At 44.1% G+C, this 21,665-nt stretch overlaps 1 protein-coding gene and 1 long non-coding RNA gene across 7 annotated transcripts in view; both read right to left on the bottom strand.

Annotated features, from left to right (window-relative positions):
• Nucleotides 1-21,665, bottom strand: part of NHSL2 (NHS like 2) — a 275,443-nt gene that overhangs the window by 39,984 nt on the left and 213,794 nt on the right. The gene's annotated exons all lie outside the window — the stretch shown is intronic.
• Nucleotides 1,792-21,336, bottom strand: LOC141277598 (uncharacterized). The gene is made up of 2 exons (XR_012329231.1): nt 19,411-21,336; nt 1,792-19,015 (listed from the first exon to the last, which is right to left on the bottom strand). It is a non-coding gene; the product is annotated as an uncharacterized lncRNA (long non-coding RNA).

The raw sequence follows: 21,665 nt of genomic DNA, 5'->3' as shown, positions 1-21,665 counted from the left end.
GCTAAGTGAAATAAGCTAGTCACAAAAGGTCACACGTTGTATGATTCCATTCATATGACATGTCCAGACTAGGCAAATCCAAGAGACAGAAAGTAAATTAGTGACTACCAGTGGTCGGGGGTGGGTGTTGGCAGACGTGGGAAGTGACTGCTAATGGGTAAAGGGTTGCAAACGTTCTGGAATTAGACAGTGGTAATGGTTGCACATATACGGGAATATACTAAGAACCATTGAATTGTGTGCTTTAAATGGGTGAATTGCAAAAAGATACATGTACCCCAGTGCTCACAATAGCCAAGACGTGGAAGTAACTTAAATGTCCATTGGCAGATGAATGGATAAAGATGTGGTATATATACATACAATGGAATATTACTCAGCCATAAAAAAGAATGAAATAATACCATTTGCAGCAACATGGATGAACGTAGATAGAGATTATCATACTAAGTGAAGTAAGTCAGACAAAGACAAATATCATATGATATCACTTATATGTGCAATCTAAAAAATGATACAAATGAACTTATTTACAAAACAGAAATAGACTCACAGACATAGAAAACAGACTTACGGTTACCAAAGGGGAAAGGGTGGGGGAGGGATAAATTAGGAGTTTGGAATTAACAGATACAAACTACTATGTGTAAAATAGATAAACAACAAGAACCTACTGTATAGCACAGGGAACTATATTCAATGTCTTGTAATAAACTATAATGGAAAAGAATCTAGAAAAGAATATATATATATATATATGTATATATATACCTGAATCACTTTGCTGTATACCTGAAACTAACACAACATTGTAAATCAACTATACTTCAATTTAAATAAATAAACAAGTCAATAAATAAATAAATAAATGGGTGAGTTATATGGCATGTGAATTATATCTCAATAAACCTGTTACTAAAGAAAAATGTAAATTATATTCTATTGTTCCTCACCACACCCTCCCATTGCTTCTCATCCCATTAGATGAAAATGCAAAGTCCTTACCATGATGTGGCCTCTGGCCCCCTCTCTGGCCTCATTGCTTACCACTCTCCTTGCTTGCTTTTTTTGGTCACTGCTGCCTTCTTGCTGCTTCTCAAACATGCCAGGCCCATTCCCACTTCAAGGCCTTGGCACTGGCTGCTCCCTCTGCCTGAAACACTCTTCTACCATATAGTCACATGGTTTGCTTCCTTCTTTCATTTGGGTCTTTGCTCAAATATCACCTCCTCAGGTAGACCTTCTCTGATCCTGCAATCCTATGGTACCCAGATCCTAGTCGCCCTGGCCACATCTCTGCTTGCTTTCCCTCATAGGGCTTCCACCATTTGAAACTTTTCTGGTTTATTGATTTCATTGTTTCCTGTCTATTTGCCTTTCACTGGATGGTAAACTCCCTGAGGCCAGGGACTTTGTCTGTCTTGGTCACCAGCCTATCCACAGTGCCTGACACATAGTAGGTGCTGGGTAAATGCATGTTGAGTGAATAAACGAGTGACTCTCACTCCAGCCAACTGTCCTTGCAAATATCTGCTCCTGATGCTGAGGGGGACTGAGTGTGAGTGTGTGGAGGATCAGTGCAGCCCTTCCTCACTGCTAACATGCTACCTTGGAACTGCTACTGCTGCTATAACTCTTTTTTTTATTTTTGGCCGCACAGCGCAGCTAGTGGGATCTTAGTTCTCAGACCAGGGATCGAACCCGCACCCTTGACAGTGGAAGTGCGTAGTCCTAACCACTGGACCGCCACGGAATTCCCTGTGAAAGTCTTGTCATTAGGTTGTTGCATGGTTTCTCTTTTTCTTTTTTTTCTTTTTCTTTTTTTTTTTAAAATACATATATATTTATTTATTTATTCAGTTGTGCTGAATCTTAGTTGCAGCAGGTGGGCTCCTTAGTTGCAGCTTGCTGGCTCCTTAGTTGCGGCATGTGAACTCTTAGTTGCGGTGTGCATGTGGGATCTAGTTCCCTGACCAGGGATCAAACCCGGGCCTCCTGCATTGGGAACGTGGAGTCTTATCCACTGTGCCACCAAGGAAGTCCCTCTTTTTCTTTTTTTTTTACGGTACACGGGCCTCTCACTGTTGTGGCCTCTCCCGTTGCGGAGCACGGGCTCCGGACGCGCAGGCTGAGCGGCCATGGCTCACGGGCCCAGCCGCTCCACGGCATGTGGGATCTTCCCGGACCGGGGCACGAACCCGTGTCCCCTGCATCGGCAGGCGGACTCTCAACCACTGCGCCACCAGGGAAGCCCTCCCTGTGATTCTTTAATTTAGCTTTCGATGGCGCTTACCACCTGCTGTCAGCTGCTACCCAATCCTGGTCCCAGCACCTGGCAGCAGTCCTGGCTGCTGTGGACTGTGGTTGCCCGGTGATCTCTGTCTTTTCCACTGGTTGGGAGCTCCTTGAAGAGAGGGGCCGTGGGTGTCATTCCTGGAATGTCACCTGTACCTTAGAACTATCTGGGGAACTTAAAAATACTAATCCCTGGGCTCTACCCTCAGGGATTTTGATTTACTTGGTCTGGAGTAAGGCTCCAACATGGACTATTTTAAAAAACTCTCCAGATGATTCTTTTTTTTTTAACCTTTATTCAGTTCCTATTGTATGTCAGGCATTAGGTAAGCCCCGTACATATATTATCTCTAATTCCTACAACAAGCTTTCATTTAAAAAATGAGATTGAGAGGCTCTGTAAATCACTCAGCCAGTAAAGAGTAGCCCTACACTTAAATTCAGGTCTCTCTGACAGTTAATTTTCCAACCCAGCTTGCAGAAATAGATATGATTTCTTAATCATATATATCCCCAGTGATTCCAGTGGGCAGTGGCTTTGCTAACACCGAGCTGAATGTAAATAGTGCTTGGGGCTGCTGAGGCAGTTGACAGAGTCATAAGGCAGTTTTCTGGGGGGTTCTTCTAGCCCTGGAAGCAGTGAGAGATGAGAACTCTGTGGTTCTTAATCCCAGCTCTGTGACTTCCCAGCTGTGTGACCATGGGCATGTCACTAGCCCTCTGAGAGCCTCTGTTTTATCTTTTATAAAATGGGAAAAATAGCATCTACCTCACAGTGAGGATTAAATGGGAATGGGGATGTTTAATTTCTGGCAAATTTTATTCCCCTACTCAAAACTGCACAAGACCTGGTGTGTGTGTGTGTGCACGCGCGTGTGTGTGTGCGCATCTGCGTGTGAGGGCCCTCACTGGGTCTCTGGAGTGCAGATGGACCCCCTTTGTGCTCCCTGCTGAGCACTGACTGTGGTGTGCTGGGGTGAGGGTGTACCCGCTTGGTCCTGGGCTGGTGATCCTCCAGGCAGGCTCTGAAGGCTTTGTCTTGGGCTGGGTGAGGGGCTCTTTCTTAGGCCCTTGTTATTCAGCTGGGCTCCAGCCCATGCTGACAGCTACATAACACCAAGCAAACCAACATACAACAGGCTGGTGATAATCTCACAACAGTAGCCTATTCAAGGCTAGAAAGAGAAGAGGGTGAAGGGCCTCAGCACTATTCATTTAATACTAGGTGGCAATTTCAAAAGCAGATTTTGCTATGTATTAAGAAAAGCCTTGGTGCATAAAAGCTTAGCGGGATGGAGCCCGCTTTTTCTAATGGGCCCAGGACACCTCACAGCAGCCTCCTAACCTCCTCCACTGCCAAGGTTCACAGTGCATTGCCCAACTTTGTAGGGAAGGAAGCAGAAAACTTGACCGAGGCTGGGCCCTCTGATTGGCCTCCTTTCCTGACCCTTGGAGTCTCAGGTGCTCCCACCCCTCTCCTTGTTGGCTTGAGACCCTCAATCTCTCTTCTTCCCATCCCAAAGGCCAGTGTTTCCTGAGTCTGAGGAGCCCTTTGGAATATCTGAAAGGGAGAGGGAATCAAGAAGCGAGAGTAGGGCCCCTCTGAGGAGGGACCGATTTGCCATTCCTTCTGTGCAGGGCCCTCTGGCTCCCCACGCTGCCCAGCATCTTGCCTGGGGCTGCCTGTATTGGTACCCAACTTACTGCAACGTTTCCCCCCAACGCGTCCTTGGACCCCTTGAAGGCAAAAAGCAAATGTAATTTGTCTATGCTCTTCTCAGGACCTGACACAGAGTAGGTGCTCCATAAATTATTTTGAACTGAATGAATGAATGAATGAGGGCATAAGATAATACCTGGTTTCATGTTTCAGCTGATTAGTCCCTTGACTTTGCAGCAAAGGCCACAAGCGGTGACTAAGATTCCAATCCCAGCTCTGCACTTACTGTGTGACTTTTGACAAGTCACTCCACAGACCTAAGACTCAGTCTCCTTATTTGCAAAACTGAGGTAATAATAATGCCTGGCAGGGTTGTGGCAAGGATTGAATGTGAGAGCCAACTTAGCTCAGTGCCCAGCACATAGTTAGGACCCAATCAAGAGTAGCTACTGTGATTTTTCTTCAACTCTCCTGCCTTCCCCTTATTCCAGGAAGTTGTGGCGTTCCTCTGGCAGCAGAGTGGAGGGCTCGCTTGCACACGCAGTTCTGGACCTCTGGTCAGGACATCCTCTTCCCGGGTAGCTTCCTTTCCCACGTATCCTTTATGACCTCAGCCTGCATCACCACAGGCGGGTCCCCCGCGAGCGGCCCCCAGTCCCCCTGCACAAGCCCACCCAGGTGGGATGGCTTGATCCTCAACTGGCCCTCCTCCTCCTCCTCTTCTAGGCAGAACCAGGCGATAAGGAGATGAGCTCACAAATTGTTTTCCGCTCTTCTGAAAACTCTCAGTCCCAAAACATTGCACATAACCTCCTCGGCCAAGTTACTTTCCTAATCCCAGTTGCCATAACAACGTGACTTAATGAAGGAGCAATTTTTTTCTTAAAATAATTTGACCCGTTTCCATATCAACTGAGGTTTATTTTGGTTGCACGCTCAGCAAGGGCTTGGTAGCCAGCACCTGGCAGCACCTTCTGCACCCTGGAAGGGACCTGGATTTCCAGGGGGGGCATTTGAGAAGTGGCATGGGGATGGCGGTGGTCACTGGTGCTGAGGAGGCCAGGCTCTCAGTGAAGAGAGCAAAAACCAGAGTGTGGGCACCTCAGAAGTTCCTCCTTGGGGTTTTCGGGGTAGGAGGATGGAGGAAGCAAGCCTATTCAGCATCCTGTCCAAAGTCTAAGGCCTATAGAGACAAATTCCCTGGTGTTGGGCCTCCCTCACGGGACCATAGGCTAAGAAGGAGCCCCAGGACTGGGCCTCTGCCTTGGGCAGCTTGCAGAAGTGGGTGACAGGGGCGGGCAGGGCTGCACAATGTGCCTGGTACATGATTCTATCTGTGCCTAAGCTGGCTGTATGTGGCTAGATTTCTTCAGCAATATACTCATTCAACACACATTACTAAGTACCCGCTAGGTGCCCGGCACTGTGCAAGGAACCTGGGGACACAACAAGACACAGCCCTGCCCTCAGGGAGCTCCGATCTGGTGAGGAGCTAGGTCACTCTCAGAGGCTGCCCCCTCGGTCAGTGCTTCTCAAACTTTTCATGCATATGAATCCCATGAAGATGTTGTTAAAATGAAGGTTTGAATCAGTAGGTGGGAAGAGGGTGTGTGCTGAGATGCTGTATTCCTAACTAGGTCCCAGGTGCTGCTATTGCTGCTGGTCCTCATATCACACTCTGATTAAGAAGAAGTTGGTAGAGAAAAGACACCTGGGCCAGAGGGAGGCATTTCGCCCCTCTGTTCCTGCATCCTCCAGGGGATGTTCAGTCCTGTGAGTTTCAGCTGCATCTCCCACTGGGGTGAGATGACTTTCTCACTGAGTGGAAATTATGCTTTGCACTCTGAGGGGCAAATCTAACTTCTCTAAATATGTGGGTTTTTTAATAAACAAGAAAAAAATGGGACAACCTCAACCTTCTCAATCGAGATCCTGTTTGAATGCACACTTTGGAGCAGTGTGTTGTAGGGGAACCAGCATCAGTCAGGAGTCAAATCCCAGCTCTGTCTCTTCCGAAGCCCCATGGCCCTGGGCAAGTCTCTCCACCTCTCCATGCCTCATTTTCCTCATCTACAAAATGGGGATCATAAGCATACCTGGCTTATCCTCATGGGGATGTTTTAAAGATGAAATGAATTAATATTTGCAAAGTACCAGACACAAAGTAGGTGCCAAAAAAATAGTTCATTCATTCAACAAATACATTGGGTCCTTCTCTGTACTGGGCACACAGGCATTCGGGGATACAGTGATGACCAGGATGGGCACAGTCCCTGACCTCTTGGACTTTGCTTTGAAGCAAAGGATGGTTTGAGGAGACTATGCACTATGGCTAAGGTCAGGATGTGCCAGGGTGTCCGGAGGGATGCTAGGGAGCTCTTCAAGGAGCTGTTTGCCTTGTGGAAAGACAGTCCATTGGCTGTCTTTGGCTTTGAGGTTGGAGTGCATTAACGGATGGGCAAGTGCCGAACAAAGGGCACCCGCTACTGTGGCCGCCAGCAGAGCTCAGCAATGCGCCATGGTGTGCAAGTTCCCACCCACCTTGAGGAATCAAGAGGACCTGTTAGTCTGACCTCCTAAATCCCTCTTGAATCGCTTCCTTCCTCTACTCACTGGCACCTCCCCAAATCAAAGCCCTATTACTTCTCACCTAAACAGTGGCAGGAACCTCCTGCCTGTCCTCCCTGCCTGGGGTCTTGCCCTCCATGGGGTCACCAGAGTCATCTTCTAGTCGCACATGTCAGATCACCTCATGCCTCTGCCTCAAAACCTCTGGGATAAAAAGCCAGTTCCTCAGCCTGGCTGGCAAGGCCTCCTCCACCCCTCTCCACTACACACGTGCCACTTCCTTTAGAAGCGCCATCCTCCGGCATTCCTTTGTGCTGACACGCCTCTTTCCCCTACCCCTGCCCTCTTTGCCACCCAGTAGAAGTCTACCCATCCTCCTAGAATCTCTGTTAAGTTTTCCCAACTTCTCTTGACCACATTTGTGGCTCCTTCCCCAAGGCCCTGTCTGTTGGTACACAATGAGTCTGCAATGTCTAGGTCGGTGGGTCCAAGTCCCACCCTAGGTAGTGAGCGGAAGAGAGCAGAGACAGCCCTGTGAGCAAGAGCCATAACACCATCCAGCATTGCAATCCTAGCATCCATCTTTTCTGGGTCTAGTGTTCACGAACACAAACGCTGACATGACAGGGCCCCTGCTGAGGAGAACAGCAGGCTTGAATGGGGTCTGAGGTGAACTGGGGAGGGGGGGGACCCACGCCCATCCACAAGGGGGCAGCACTTAGTTCTTGCTGACGGATTTATTGTGGTCAGATCTTACAATTTTTAAAAAAGTGAATTGGTCCCTAGGGTCTCCAGAACCTTTTTTTTTTTTCCCTTAGATTCCATGAAGAACCTAGGGGTGGGACAGGAATAAAGTTGCAGACCTACTAGAGAATGGCCGTGAGGACACGGGGAGGGGGAAGGGTAAGCTGGTATGAGGTGAGAGAGTGGCACGGACATATATACACTACCAAATGTAAACTAGATAGCTAGTGGAAAGCAGCCGCATAGCACAGGGAGATCAGCTCGGTGCTTTGTGACCACCTAGAGGGGAGGGATAGGGAGGGTTGGAGGGAGACACAAGAGGGTGGAGATAAGGGGATATATGTATACGTATAGCTGATTCACTTTGTTATACAGCAGAAACTAACACAGCATTGTAAAGCAATAATACTCCAATAAAGATGTTAAAATAAAAAGTGAATTGGCAACTGACTTAAATTATTTTTTAAAACTATGTACAACAACAACAACAAGCTGGTCTTCAGCCACATTTGGTCTGTCAGCCTATCATTTTGCAAACTCAGAACCTGTTATTTTTTTGTGGAATGAATGAATGAATGAATGAATGAACGAATCAATCTTTCTGGATTTTAAAGTTTGGGGAGAGTTTGTGCCTAATCAGTTTGGTTGCTATTTGGTTTGCTTTTTTGGTCTTAGGACATAAATGTCAAAATCAAAAGTCAAGTTTGTACGTTTCTCGCTTTCAAAATGAAGTCCAACCTCTTTTTATTTGGCAGCTCTAACGGTATCATTTCCTGGACAGACTGCAGGCCTTGTGAGCAGGGCTCTAACCTCAATTGTGGTGACATCCCCTCTTTGAGATGTGGGTCGCCCCAGAAGGAAGGGAGGGACACAGAGGCCACAGAACCTGTTTCTGCTGTGGTTGGTTTGCTTAGTTTGGTAACCTCTTAAAAACAAACTGCAGAGAATGGCAACGGCTCAGCTCTCTCCAACTTCCCCCCAGCTTAGCCCCAAATGGGAGAGGTTGGAGGAGATACTGAGGACCTGAATTACAGGCACCAAGGACTCAAATTCCTTTTAGGCCCTGACTCACTGTCCCTGGGACTCCTACAACTGGCTGTGGACGGCAGGGTGGGACTTGCTCAGAGGCCTGCGCAGGGTTGGGGGGGGGTAGCCACTTGCACTTTCCCTGTGGCTGGGAGAACAGACTTTGAGCTTCCCCTCTTCGCCATTTAGGACCAAGGCACTCAATCCCCCAGCTGCCAGAGATGTTGGCTGATGGCTCACAGTTGAGTCCCTATCCAAGGTAATGCTCCTTCCCTGGGGGGAGGGCAGCCTACATCCAAAGACTAGTCAATAGATGGGGGAAAGGGTGGTGGGAGGAGAAAGGCCCAGCCGCCAGCCTCAGTTGGGACCCTCTGAAGGGACCATCCCAGCTCAGAGCTCCTCACGGGGTCAGCTAAGGTCTCCAGTGTGACTGTGTTTTGCAGTTCAACTCCTGCCTTTGACCAATCCTGCTTCCCTTACTTCTTCACAGGTGCTGTTCTAGAAGCCAGTCCCATAAACCTGAACAAAAATCTCAGAATCTGTTTCCCAGAGAAGCCAGCCTATGACAGCCCCTTGCCTTGGCCTCTTTTCTCCCACTGTCCTTTTTCCACTGATGACTGCAATTACTCCAAATGCTTCCATGACCATCTTGAAGGATGACCCCCCCGCCCAAATCTTTCCTGTTGCCATGGCCACTCTCCCAGTCTGCCCATTTGCATTTCCCAGAGCTGGGTGGACAACTTCACCTGGATGTCCATTTTTTTAGTCCCAAATTTAATATGTTTAAAACAAAACCCTCTCCCACCACCCCGATCAAACTTTCCTCCTGACTTCTCTATTTCTGTTAATGCTACAACCATCTCTGGAATCCCAGGCTGGAAACCTCAGCATCATCTTGTGCAGTCTCCTGCTTAGAAACCTTTAGCATCCTCCTGGTGCCTGCAGAGCACAAGCCCGTGCTGCCTCTTCTGGCATCCAGGCCTTCCCTGTTGACCCCAATCAGCCTGATTTCCTGCCAACTCTAGAACCCAGTAGTTCTTAACACATTTATGGCTTGGACCGTTTTGGGAGTCTGATGACACCTATGGACTCCTTCTTGGAATGTTTCTATAAGCATAAAATAAGATACATAGGATTACAAGGGAAGCCAACCATATTTAAAGATGGTTATAAATATATATGTTTTAAAATTTGTGATATAGTAATAGACATTTCATTATTAGCACATTGAGTAACATGATCTAGTGGCAGGTCCAGTAACGACCACACTTTTGAAGTAGCCATGAGTGTAATGTTATTTCAAAATACCTGCAGCAATGGTAATGAGATAGAAAAATCTCTGCAGTTCTAACTGGAGACAAAGTCGCAGGTAGTGCTAATATGACTTCAGTGTGCTGCTGCATTCATTAGGGAAGGAAAGGTGAAATTTCAGTTAGAGGTTAGTGAAGACAAAGTTGTCATTTTTTTCCCCATCCAAGTACATGGACTCCTGGTCAGGCACCTCTGTGCTCTGGGAGTCAATGCTGTAGCTCAAGTTGGAGATTCATCACACTTCCCTGAACAAATTTCACACATGCCATCCTGCTTGATGCTGGGAAACTAGCACTTGGGCCGTGGGTCGAGTTGGCCTCACTCTCCATGTGGACTCTCTGGCACAGGCTGGCCAGGGCTTGGGGCCCTCAGCAGAGTGGTTCACTGCCTGCCAGTGGTACACACTCAATTTGGGCAGCTCCTGGGGGATGTCTTCCCTGGCTTTTCTCCCCTGAGGTCCCAGGCCGGGTCTGAGTGATTTTACATGTCTCCACTGGCCCAGGCAAGATTACCCAGGCACTAGGATCATGGGGTAGCTCACAGCCATCAGGCCAACACATAGTTGTGGAGCATCTAGTTAAAAAAGTCACCTTCAAGGTGCCATTCAGAACGGTGGAGAGGCTACCACTCTGCTGGGGCCCTTCTCCTGAGCCTCAGTGGCTGGGACTCACCCAGTTCTTAGGCTTACAATGTGCACCCTATCCTTATCTTGCTGTCAGATGCTACTTGTCCTGCAATGCACAGGACAGTCCTATACAATGAATTGTCTTAACCAAAATGACAATCATGCCCTCGGTGGGAAACACTGAGTAGGCACTCTATAAATGTCTGCTTAGTGCTCCCGTGGTCCTCATCAGCCTGGGGCGCCAGCATCCAAGGCGTGGCTAGTCAATGGGCATTTCTCTTGACTCCTCCCATCCCCCTCCCACCTGAAATCCCTGTGACTTTTACAGCTAGAGCTGGGATTGGGTAGCAGATATGTAGGATGGTGAGAGGGCTTTTCCTACTGTGGTCACCACAGCTGTCAGTTCCAAATTGGAGCTTTCTCAGGCCTGGATCTTTGCTGGATCAAGAGGATCTGGGCTTGACAGCTGTCACTAGGCAGAGAAAAGCTGGCAGGCAGCTGCTTTCAGTTTCTTCCAAGTGCCTGGTGGCCTGGGACCCCTGTGGCTCTGCCCCTGGGAAGGAAGGCCCGTCCTGGGCCATCTCTGCCTTGCAACTTGACCTAGGGAGTGGGCACTCTCACCCAGGTCAGGAGAAGGTGCCAACTCCTACTGTGCTCTTGTGGGTAAATCATTTCCAGGCAGGAGCTGCCACGAGTCACCCTGTTCCCAGGCCAAACTACTGCAGGAAATGCCTGCAGCCATGATTGGTGGAGAAGTGGTTGCTTCTATTAGTTTGACCTGTATTCTGATGAAAGGGATAAAACACTTTATATATTAGGTTGAACCGTACAAAATTGCTGGTGTTCAACTGTTTTGGGGCAATTTCTTAGGGTTCAACCTAATACATTTTCTCATTTATTCCTTACCATAATCCCAGATAGGTATTTTTAGCTCCATTTTACAGAGCAGAGTCCTAAGTCTTGGAGAGGAAAAATGACTTTTGACTAAGGTTACATAGATAGGAAAAAGCAGGCTTGAGACTTGAACCCAACCCCCATGCTCTTGATTCTCAAAGTAGGATGATTCACCCCAGAAGACCCTACAAGCAATAATGTGAGGAGAGACAAGGTTGTGAGACCATTCTCCAAGCCTACCCTCAGGAATCCTTGGGCTGGTTGTACTCAGGAATTTTTCTTAGTTACTGGAGTTTAGTGTCAGCCTAGGTGCCTGGAGTAGAAGGCACTAAAGTGATGATGTGAGAGATTTTAGTTTGAGGGTTTTGGGAGCAAGTAGTACAGCAAAGACAAAATCTAGAGCATGTTCATCCATCCATCCATCCATCCATGGGAACTCTACTGGTTAGCTCCCATGTATGCACCGGGCTCTGCATTAGGTGCTGAGCTACTGACATTCAGGGATGAGTCTTAATTAGCAGGGTTCCACCCTTTGGCCAGCTGGGGGAGGGAGCTGGCACAGTGGAACTGGGGTGAGGGCACCATGTGCATATGGCACTTTGTGAAGCTGCTCTGTCTTCCTAGTCCTTTTCCTCTGGCCCAGGCTCGACTTGTTGGGAGGCTCCAGCTTAGGTGACCAGGCAGAAAGCAGTTGGGTTTCTTCTGATCCCTCTGAGAGTCTGATCCCTCTGAGAGTTTCTAGGCTGCAGGGCTGGAGGAGGCAGCAGCAGGAGTGAAAGAGGAATGCTGGGCCTCCGCCCCCGCAAGGCAGCCGCGGGCAAACTGGGTGTGAGATAGGTGAAGAAGAGCTCCCTCCCAGCTGCCACAGGACGACATTCCTTTCTCCTGCTCCAGAGTCCACTGTGAGACCTTGGCCCAGCCCGCCACCATGGGTTGGTTCTTGTGGCTGGCCAGGAGGGGAAGGGTAGGCTGGGGTAGGGCTGATTTGGAAATCAGTCAGGCAGTGGGCATGGGGCCACCACCGTTGCCCAGGGACAGCATGCTGCCCTGCAGGGGATAATCACATTTCTCAGCTTCCTGCCAACCCGGGGGCAAGCTCTCAAGCCTGCTGGGAAGTCCAAATGCTTCCCAAACCTGGCCTGGCTCAGGCCAGGCCAAAGCTGGCTTCCCCATCCTCAGGGCCCTCCAGCCACCTGCCTCGTCGCGCACTGCCAGCACCCATCCAGGCGCCAACCCCCAACCTCAAACCCCACTGCAAATCCCCTCACAGTATGCAATCGTGCTCATGCTCACCATTCCAGGTGCTAGGCTGGGCTGCCATGGCTGTCACCACTGACACCAAGGACCGCAGCAGCTCTGGGGGCCACTGGGTTAAGATCTCACAGTTGAGTAAGCCACAGTGTGGGCTCCTCACACCACACCCTCCTCAACCCCAGTGCCAGGGCTTTCCTCAGAGCCCCATTGCCACACCACTCTGTTTTTGAAAAAAGGAAATGGAGCATTGGGTACAACGCTCATTAAGTACAATGAGAAGCTGTGAACAGAAGTACCTCTGGAAGCAAAGAAAGGGGAACCTGTGACAGGCCCCAGATTATCACTTCCTGAGTACTCGAGGTCCTTTCCTTATCTCTGTGGCCAGCAGAGCTAGAGCCCATGAGGGGTAAGGAGCTGGGCTTTTTGTACTTGCGTTGGCTATTCTGCCCTGCACCAGGCCAGCGTGCAGCGAGTTTATGGGGGTCCACACACAAAGGACCCGAGAGGCCCCAGGAATTGTCCCAAGTTGTGACGCTGAGGTTTTCATTCTCAGCTTCTGCCCTTCTAATCCATTCCTACCCACCACAGAGACACACAACTCAGGTGACATTTTGGTCTCTGCCTGCTAGACTTCCACTCTCCAGTACCACAGCCACCAGCCATGTACGGCTCTTGAGCACTTGAAATTGGCTAGTCTGAATTGCAATGTGCTATAAGTGTAAAATTCACACCGGATTTTAAAACTGAGTATGAAAATAAGAGTGTTAAATGTCTTATTAATAATTTTTTTAATTGGAATTTTTTTTATATTGAGTTGTGTGAGTTCTTTATATATTTTGGATATTAACCCCTTATTAGATACATGATTTGCAAATATTTTCTCCCATTCTGAAAGTTGCCTTTTCATTCTGTTGATGGTTTCCTTTACCAAGAAAAGTGTTTTAGTGTGATGTAGTCCAATATGTTTATTTCTGCTTTCGTAGTCTATTTTTTTTAATTTTTGAACTTTATTTTATTTACTCTTTTATACAGCAGGTTCTTATTAGCTATCCATTTTATACATATTAGTGTATATATGTCAATCCCAATCTCCCATTCATCACACCACCACCCCCACCACTTTCTCCCCTTGGTGTCCATACGTTTGTTCTCTACATCTGTGTCTCTATTTCTGCCCTGCAAACTGGTTCATCTGTACCATTTTTCTAGGTTCCACATATATGCATTAATATACAATATTTGTTTTCCTCTTTCTGACTTACTTCACTCTGTATGACAGTCCCTAGATCCATCCACGTCTCTACAAATGAGCCAGTTTCGTTCCTTTTTATGGCTAAGTAATATTCCATTGTATATACATACCACATCTTCTTTATCCATTCATCTGTTGATGGGCATTTAGGTTGATTCCATGACCTGGCTGTTGTGAATAGTGCCACAATGAACATTGGGGTGCATGTGTCTTTTTGAATTAAGGTTTTCTCTGGGTATATGTCCAGTAGTGGGATTGCTGGGTCATATGGTAATTCTATTTTTAGTTTTTTAAGGAACCTCCATACTGTTCTCCATAGTGGCTGTATCAATTTACATTCCCACCAACAGTGCAAGACGGTTCCCTTTTCCCCACACCCTCTCCAGCATTTGTTGTTTGTAGATTTTCTGATGATGACCGTTCTAACTGGTGTAAGGTGATACCTCATTGTAGTTTTGATTTGCATTTCTCTAATAATTAGTGATGTTGAGCAGCTTTTCATGTGCTTCTTGGCCATCTGTATCTCTTCTTTGGATAAATGTCTATTTCGGTCTTCTGCCCATTTTTTGATTGGGTTGTTTGTTTTTTAATATTGAGCTGCATGCGCTGTATATATTTTGGAGATTAATCCTTTGTCCGTTGATTCGTTTGCAAATATTTTCTCCCATTCTGAGGGTTGTCTTTTTGTCTTGTTTGTAGTTTCCTTCGCTTTGCAAAAGCTTTCAAGTTTCATTAGGTCCCATTTGTTTATTTTTGTTTTTATTTCCATTACTCTAGGAGGTGGATCAAAAAAGATCTTGCTGTGATTTATGTCAAAGAGTGTTCTTCCTATGTTTTCCTCTAAGAGTTTTATAGTGTCTGGTCTTACATTTAGGTCTCTAATCCATTTTGAGTTTATTTTTGTGTATGGTGTTAGGGAGTGTTCTAATTTCATTCTTTTACACGTAGCTGTCCAGTTTTCCCAGCACCACTTTTTGAAGAGACTGTCTTTTCTCCATTGTATATCCTTGCCTCCTTTGTCATAGATTAGTTGACCATAGGTGTGTGGGTTTATCTCTGGGCTTTCTATCCTGTTACATTGATCTATATTTCTGTTTTTGTGCCACTACCATACTGTCTTGATTACTGTAGCTTTGTAGTGTTGTCTGAAGTCCGGGAGCCTGATTCCTCCAGGTCCGTTTTTCTTTCTCAAGATTGCTTTGGCTATTTGGGGTCTTTTGTGTGTCCATACAAATTGTGAAATTTTTTGTTTTAGTTCTCTGAAAAATGCCATTGGGAGTTTGATAGGGATTGCACTGAATCTGTAGATTGCTTTGGGTAGTATAGTCATTTTCACAATGTTGATTCTTCCAATCCAAGAAAATGGTATATCTCTCCAGCTGTTTGTATCATCTTTAATTTCTTTCGTCAGTGTCTTATACTGTTCTGCATACAGGTCTTTTGTCTCCCTAGGTAGGTTTATTCCTAGATATTTTATTCTTTTTGTTGCAATGGTAAATGGGAGTGTTTCCTTAATTTCTCTTTCAGATTTTTAATCATTAGTGTATAGGAATGCAAGAGATTTCTGTGCATTAATTTTGTATCCTGCAACTTTACCAAATTCATTGATTAGCTCTACTAGTTTTCTGGTGGCATCTTTAGGATTCTCTATGTATAGTATTGTGTCATCTGCAAACAGTGGCAGTTTTACTTCTACTTTTCCCATTTGTATTCCTTTTATTTCTTTTTCTTCCCTGATTGCCATGGCTAGGACTTCCAAAACTATGTTGAATAATAGTGGCGAGAGTGGACATCCTTATCTTGTTCCTGATTTTAGAGGAAATGCTTTCAGTTTTTCACCATTGAGAATGATGGCTGCTGTGGGTTTGTCGTATATGGCCTTTATTATGTTGAGGTAGGTTCCCTCTATGCCCACTTTCTGGAGAGTTTTTATCATAAATGGGTGTTGAATTTTGTCAAAAGCTTTTTCTGCATCCATTGAGATGATCATATGGTTTTTATTCTTCAATTTGTTAATATGGTGTATCACATTGATTGATTGTCATATGTTGAAGAATCCTTGCACCCCTGGGATAAATCCCACTTGATCATGGTGTATGATCCTTTTAATGTGTTGTTGGATTCTGTTTTCTAGTCTTTTGTTGAGGATTTTTGCTTCTATATTCCTCAGGGATACTGGTCTGTAATTTTCTTTTTTTGTAGTATCTTTGTCTGGTTTTGGTATCAGGGTGATGGTGGCCTCATAAAATGAGTTTGGGAGTGTTCCTTCTTCTGCAATTTTTTGGAAGAGTTTGAGAAGGATGGGTGTTAGCTCTTCTCTAAACGTTTGATAGAATTCACCTGTGAAGCCATCTGGTCCTGGGCTTTTGTTTGTTGGAAGATTTTTAATGACAGTTTCGATTTCAGTGCTTGTGATTGGTCTGCTCATATTTTCTATTTCTTCCTGGTTCAGTCTTGGAAGGTTTAACCTTTCTAAGAATATGTCCATTTCTTCCAGGTTGTCCATTTTTTGGCATAGAGTTGCTTGTAGTAGTCTCTCAGGATGCTTTGTATTTCTGCAGTGTCTGTTGTAACTTCTTTTTCATTTCTAGTTTTATTGATTTGAGTCCTCTCCCTCTTTTTTTTGATGAGTCTGGCTAAAGGTTATCAATTTTGTTTAACTTCTCAAAGAACCAGCTTTTAGTTTTATTGATGTTTGCTATTGTTTTCTTTGCTTCTATTTCATTTATTTCTGCTCTGATCTTTATGATTTCTTTCCTTCTACTAACTTTGGGTTTTGTTTGTTCTTCTTTTTCTAGTTCTTTTAGGTGTAAAGTTAGATTGTTTATTTGAGATTTTTCTTGTTTCTTGAGGTAGGATTGTATTGCTGTAAACTTCCCTCTTAGAACTGCTTTAGCTGCATCCCATAGGTTTTGGATCATTGTGTTTTCGTTGTCATTTGCCTCTAGGTAGTTTTTGATTTCTTCTTTGATTTTTTCAGTGATCTCTTGGTTATTTAGTAACGTATTGTTTAGCCTCCATGTGTTTGTGTTTTTTATGTTTTTTCCCCTGTAATTGATTTCTAATCTCATAGCGTTGTGCTCACAGAAGAAGCTGGATATGATTTCAATTTTCTTAAATTTACTGAGGCTTGATTTGTGACCCAAGATGTGATCTCTCCCGGAGAATGTTCCGTGTGCACTTGAGAAGAAGAAAGTGTAATCTGCCGTTTTTGGATGGAATGTCTTATAAATATCAATTAAATCTATCTGGTCTATTGTGTCATTTAAAGCTTGTGTTTCCTTATTAATTTTCTGTTTGGATGATCTGTCCATTGGTGTACATGAGGTGTTAAAGTCCCCCACTATTACTGTGTTACTGTCGATTTCCTCTTTTATAGCTGTTAGCAGTTGCCTAATGTATTGAAGTGCTCCTATGTTGGGTGCATATATATTTATAATTGTTATATCTTCTTCTTGGATTGATCCCTTGATCACTATGTAGTGTCCTTCCTCGTCTCTTGTAACGTTCCTTAAAGTCTATTTTATCTGATATGAGTATTGTTACTCCAGCTTTCTTTGGATTTCCATCTGCATGGAATATCTTTTCCCATCCCCTCACTTTCAGTCTGTATGTGTCCCTAGGTTTGAAGTGGGTCTCTTGTAGACAGCATATATATGGGTCTGGTTTTTTTATCCATTCAGCGAGCCTGTGTCTTTTGGTTGGAGCATTTAATCCATTCACATTTAAGGTAATTATCGATATGTATGTTCCTATGACCATTTTCTTACTTGTTATGGGTTTGTTTTGTAGGTCCTTTTCTTCTCTTGTGTTTCCCACTTAGCGAAGTTCCTTTAGTGTTTGTTGTAGAGCTGGTTTGCTGGTGCTGAATTCTCTTAGATTTTACTTGTCTGTACAGCTTTTGATTTCTCCATCCAATCTGAATGAGATGCTTGCCAGGTAGAGTAATCTTGGTTGTAGGTTCTTCCCTTTCATCACTTTAAATATATCATGCCACTCCCTTCTGGCTTGTAGAGTTTCTGCTGAGAAATCAGCTGTTATCCTTATGGGAATTCCCTTGTATGTTATTTGTCATTTTTCCCTTGTTGCTTTCAATAATTTTTTTTGTCTTTAATTTTTGTCAATTTGATTTCTATGTGTCTCAGTGTGTTTCTCCTTGGGTTTATCCTGCCTGGAACTCTCTGAGATTCCTGGGCTTGGGTGGCTATTTCCTTTCCCACGTTACGGAAGTTTTTGACTATAATCTCTTCAAATATTTTCTCGGGTCCTTTCTCTCTCTCTCCTCCTTCTGGGACCCCTATAATGCGAATGTTGTTGTGTTTAATGTTGTCCCAGAGGTCTCTTAGGCTGTCTTAATTTCTTTTCATTCTTTTTTCTTTATTCTATTCCGCAGCAGTGAATTCCACCATTCTGTCTTCCAGGTCACTTAACCGTTCTTCTACCTCAGTTATTCTGCTATTGATTCCTTCTAGTGTACTTTTCATTTCAGTTACTGTATTGTTCATCTTTGTTTGTTTGTTCTTTAATTCTTCTAGGTGTTTGTTCTTTAATTCTTCTAGGTCTTTGTGAAACATTTCTTGCATCTTCTCAGTCTTTGCCTCCATTCTTTTTCCAAGGTCCTGGATCATCTTCACTATCATTATTCTGAATTCTTTTTCTCAAAGGTTGCCTATCTCCACTTCATTTAGTTGTTTTTCTGGGGTTTCATCTTGTTCCTTCATCTGGTACAAAGTCCCCTGCCTTTTCATTTTGTCTATCTTTCTGTGAATGTTGTTTTCCTTCCACAGGCTGCAGAATTGTAGTTCTTCTTGCTTCTGCTGTCTGCCCTCTGGTGGATCTGTCTTATTAATAATTTTTAATATTGATTTCATGTTGAAAATTAATTTTGATAATTGGAGTCAATGAAGTATATTCTCAAGATTAATTTCATCTCTTTCTTTTTATTTTATTTTCAGTATGGAAATGAGTTGAAACAAGATATATATTGGAGAAAACTGACTATGTCAAAAATCGTTTCTAGAATCTCTCTTTTTTTTTTTTTTTTTTTTACTTTTTAAATGTGGCTACTGGAAATGGGGGATACTGGTGTAGAAAGTGGCAAATTGGTGAATGAAATAAAATAGTCCAAGAGAGGTTCATGTGTATATGAGTGTTTAGAGTATCATAAAAGTGACATCTCAAATCAGCAGGGAGAAAACGTGGCTACTACCAGGAAAGTCAAAATTCCATAGGTGGCTTGCATTTGTGCTTCACATTCTGTTTCTATTGGATGGTGCTGTGCTGGGCTTCCTATTTTACTTAAATGTCAATCAACAGGGTTCCACACACCACAGGGTGTCCATACAATGGGATGCCATGCAGCCATTGAGAAGAATGAAGTAGATATCTATGAGTAGAAATGGGAAAACTTCAAACATTGTAAATGAACTCACTTCAATGAAAATAAGTCAGTAAGAAGATGTGGTACATATATACAATGGAATACTACTCAGCCATTAAAAATAATGAAATAATGACATTTGCAGCAACATGGATGGACCTAGAGATTATCATACTAAGTGAAGTAAGTCAGACAAAGACAAATATCATATGATAGCACTTACATGTGGAGTATAAAAAATGATATAAATGAACTTATTTAGAAAACAGAAATAGACTCACAGACATAGAAAACAGACTTATGGTTACCAAAGGGGAAGGGAGGGGGAGGGATAAATTAGGAGTTTGGGATTAGCAGATATAAACTACTATATATAAAATAGATAAACAACAGGGTCTTACTGTATAGCACAGGGAACTATATTCAGTATCTTGTAATAAACTATAATGGAAAAAAGATGAAAAAGAATACATATGTGAATAACTGAATCACTGTACTGTACACCAGAAACTAACACAACATTGGAAATGAACTATACTTCAATTAAAAAAAAAAACTTTGTTTTAAAACTACCAAAAAATTAAATTAAAAAAAGCAATGGGAAAATTTCAGAGAGTTATTGTTAATTTTAAGGGAAAAAGGATAAGGAATGGGCCAGCATGTATAATATGATCTCATTTGTGCATCTAGAAAGCACACATAAGTTTGTATATGAACGATACAATATATTGTATAATTTTATATTGTATAATATACAATATATAATTGTATATTGTATAATATACCGTATTGTAAACAAGTCTGCCAAGGACACACAAGGACTGTTATCATCAATGGCCTCCTGGGGGCGTGAGGAGGGCTTTGAGAGGGAGGGAGAAGGACTCTGACTCGGATTTTTCACTTTAAACCCTTCCGTGCTATTTGAAGTTTTAACAACAAATGTGATGTTTTTACAGTAATGAACCCATTGCATATATTTAAATTTTATATGTTGGAAAATAATTTATTATAATAGTTTATATAATAGTATAAAAGTATTAACATTTTTCAACCCCCAAATCAGAGGTTCTATTATTCTTTTCATAGCTTTATTTCTACTTGCAAACACCCCTCTTGCCTTACTCTTTCTTGTTCCTCCTTTTCTGCCCTTGTCTTTCCTCACCTTCTCTTTTCTCTCACCTTCAAAATCCTGTGCATGGGGAGCCATTCCACTTCTGTTGGCTCTTTGCTCAGCTTGAACCTGAGGTCCCCTCTGTCTTTCCATAGAAAAGGAAGGCATCATGCTGGATAAAGCTCAGCTACCCACAGCATTATCAAAGACGGCCAGGAGACTTCCCCTGTGGTCCAGTGGTAAATAATCCACCTTACAATGCAGGGGACACGGGTTCGACCCCTGGTCAGGGAACTAAGATCCCACGTGCCGCGGAGCAACTAAGCCTGCGCACCACAACTACTGAGCTTGTGCGCCTCAACTAGAGCCCGCATGCCGCAAACTATAGAGCCCACGTGCTCTGGAACCTGTGCACCACAACTAGAGAAGAGAAAACCCGCACACCACAACTAGAGAGAAGCCCGTGTGCCACAACGAAGAGCCCACGTGCCGCAACTACGACCCGACACAGCCAAAAATAAATAAAATTTAAAAATAAATAAATAATAAATAAGTCTTAAAAAACAACAACAACAACAAAAAAAGACAAAGACCGCCAGGTCAGCCCCATCTGCTGTGGAGAGAAAAACCTACCCAGTGGAGATACACCCTACCATTTCTCCCTAGGAGTTTGCCACATTCATGTTAAGATGAGACTGCTTAGAAAAGAGAAAAATAACAACTTAGGGAAACGTGTGTGTGGTTTTTTCTTTCCTAGTTCAGGGATGGGTGGAGGCAGGGTAAAAGCAGTGGGCTTTGGAGAGGCTTGGTCCAAGTTTGGGAAACCAATTTCATGTGCCATCTGCAGTTAAAAATCACTAAGAGGTTCAAGTGTTTTGAAAAGAGAACTATAGAAGTTGGAGAAAGGAAAAAAGCTCTCTAGCTACTGGGAAACAGGTATAACAAAAGATTTGTTTGCTCCAGGGCAGATGGAACCTCAGTCCTTAGTGTTTAATTGAGAGAGGAAAAAAGACAAGAGGTCTCAGCGACTGTCAAGCAGATAGTAGCTTCTGAAGGGTGGGCCTGCAAGGATTGAGAAATAAAAGCCCTGTTGATGTGTAGAGGGGACAATTGGTGTGGGAAAATACCAAATTTTCTTTTAACAATCATTCTCAGTGCAAATGAAATAAATTGCTTCAATAAAGAAGGGCCTTGAATGTCTATTGGGACTTTTTGTTTTTCATGGAGAGACCTGCCCCTCCCCCACCCCTCCCGCACCCCCCCAAAGTTAAGGACCTGGCAGTGCTGTAAGTAGCAAAAGCACTGGACTGGGAGTCAGGACATAACTCTGGTCCTGAATTTGCAAAATATGACAACAAATAATTGGTGTGAAATTCCTTTGAAAACTATAAAGTGTGGTTCACTATTGTTATGAAACTCAAACTTGTCTTTGGCCCTTCCTGTCTCTCCCTCCCCTTTCAGGCCTCTTCTCTCCCAGCCTCTTGGAACAAAAAATACTGAGCCAGAGGTTTGAAAGGAATCCAGTTGAAAGAACATATGCTGGTC

The sequence above is a fragment of the Tursiops truncatus genome, chromosome X (genome assembly GCF_011762595.2).
Source record: "Tursiops truncatus isolate mTurTru1 chromosome X, mTurTru1.mat.Y, whole genome shotgun sequence".
In the NCBI taxonomy this organism is placed as follows: domain Eukaryota; kingdom Metazoa; phylum Chordata; class Mammalia; order Artiodactyla; family Delphinidae; genus Tursiops; species Tursiops truncatus.
This window is presented reverse-complemented; position numbering and strand designations above follow the sequence as displayed.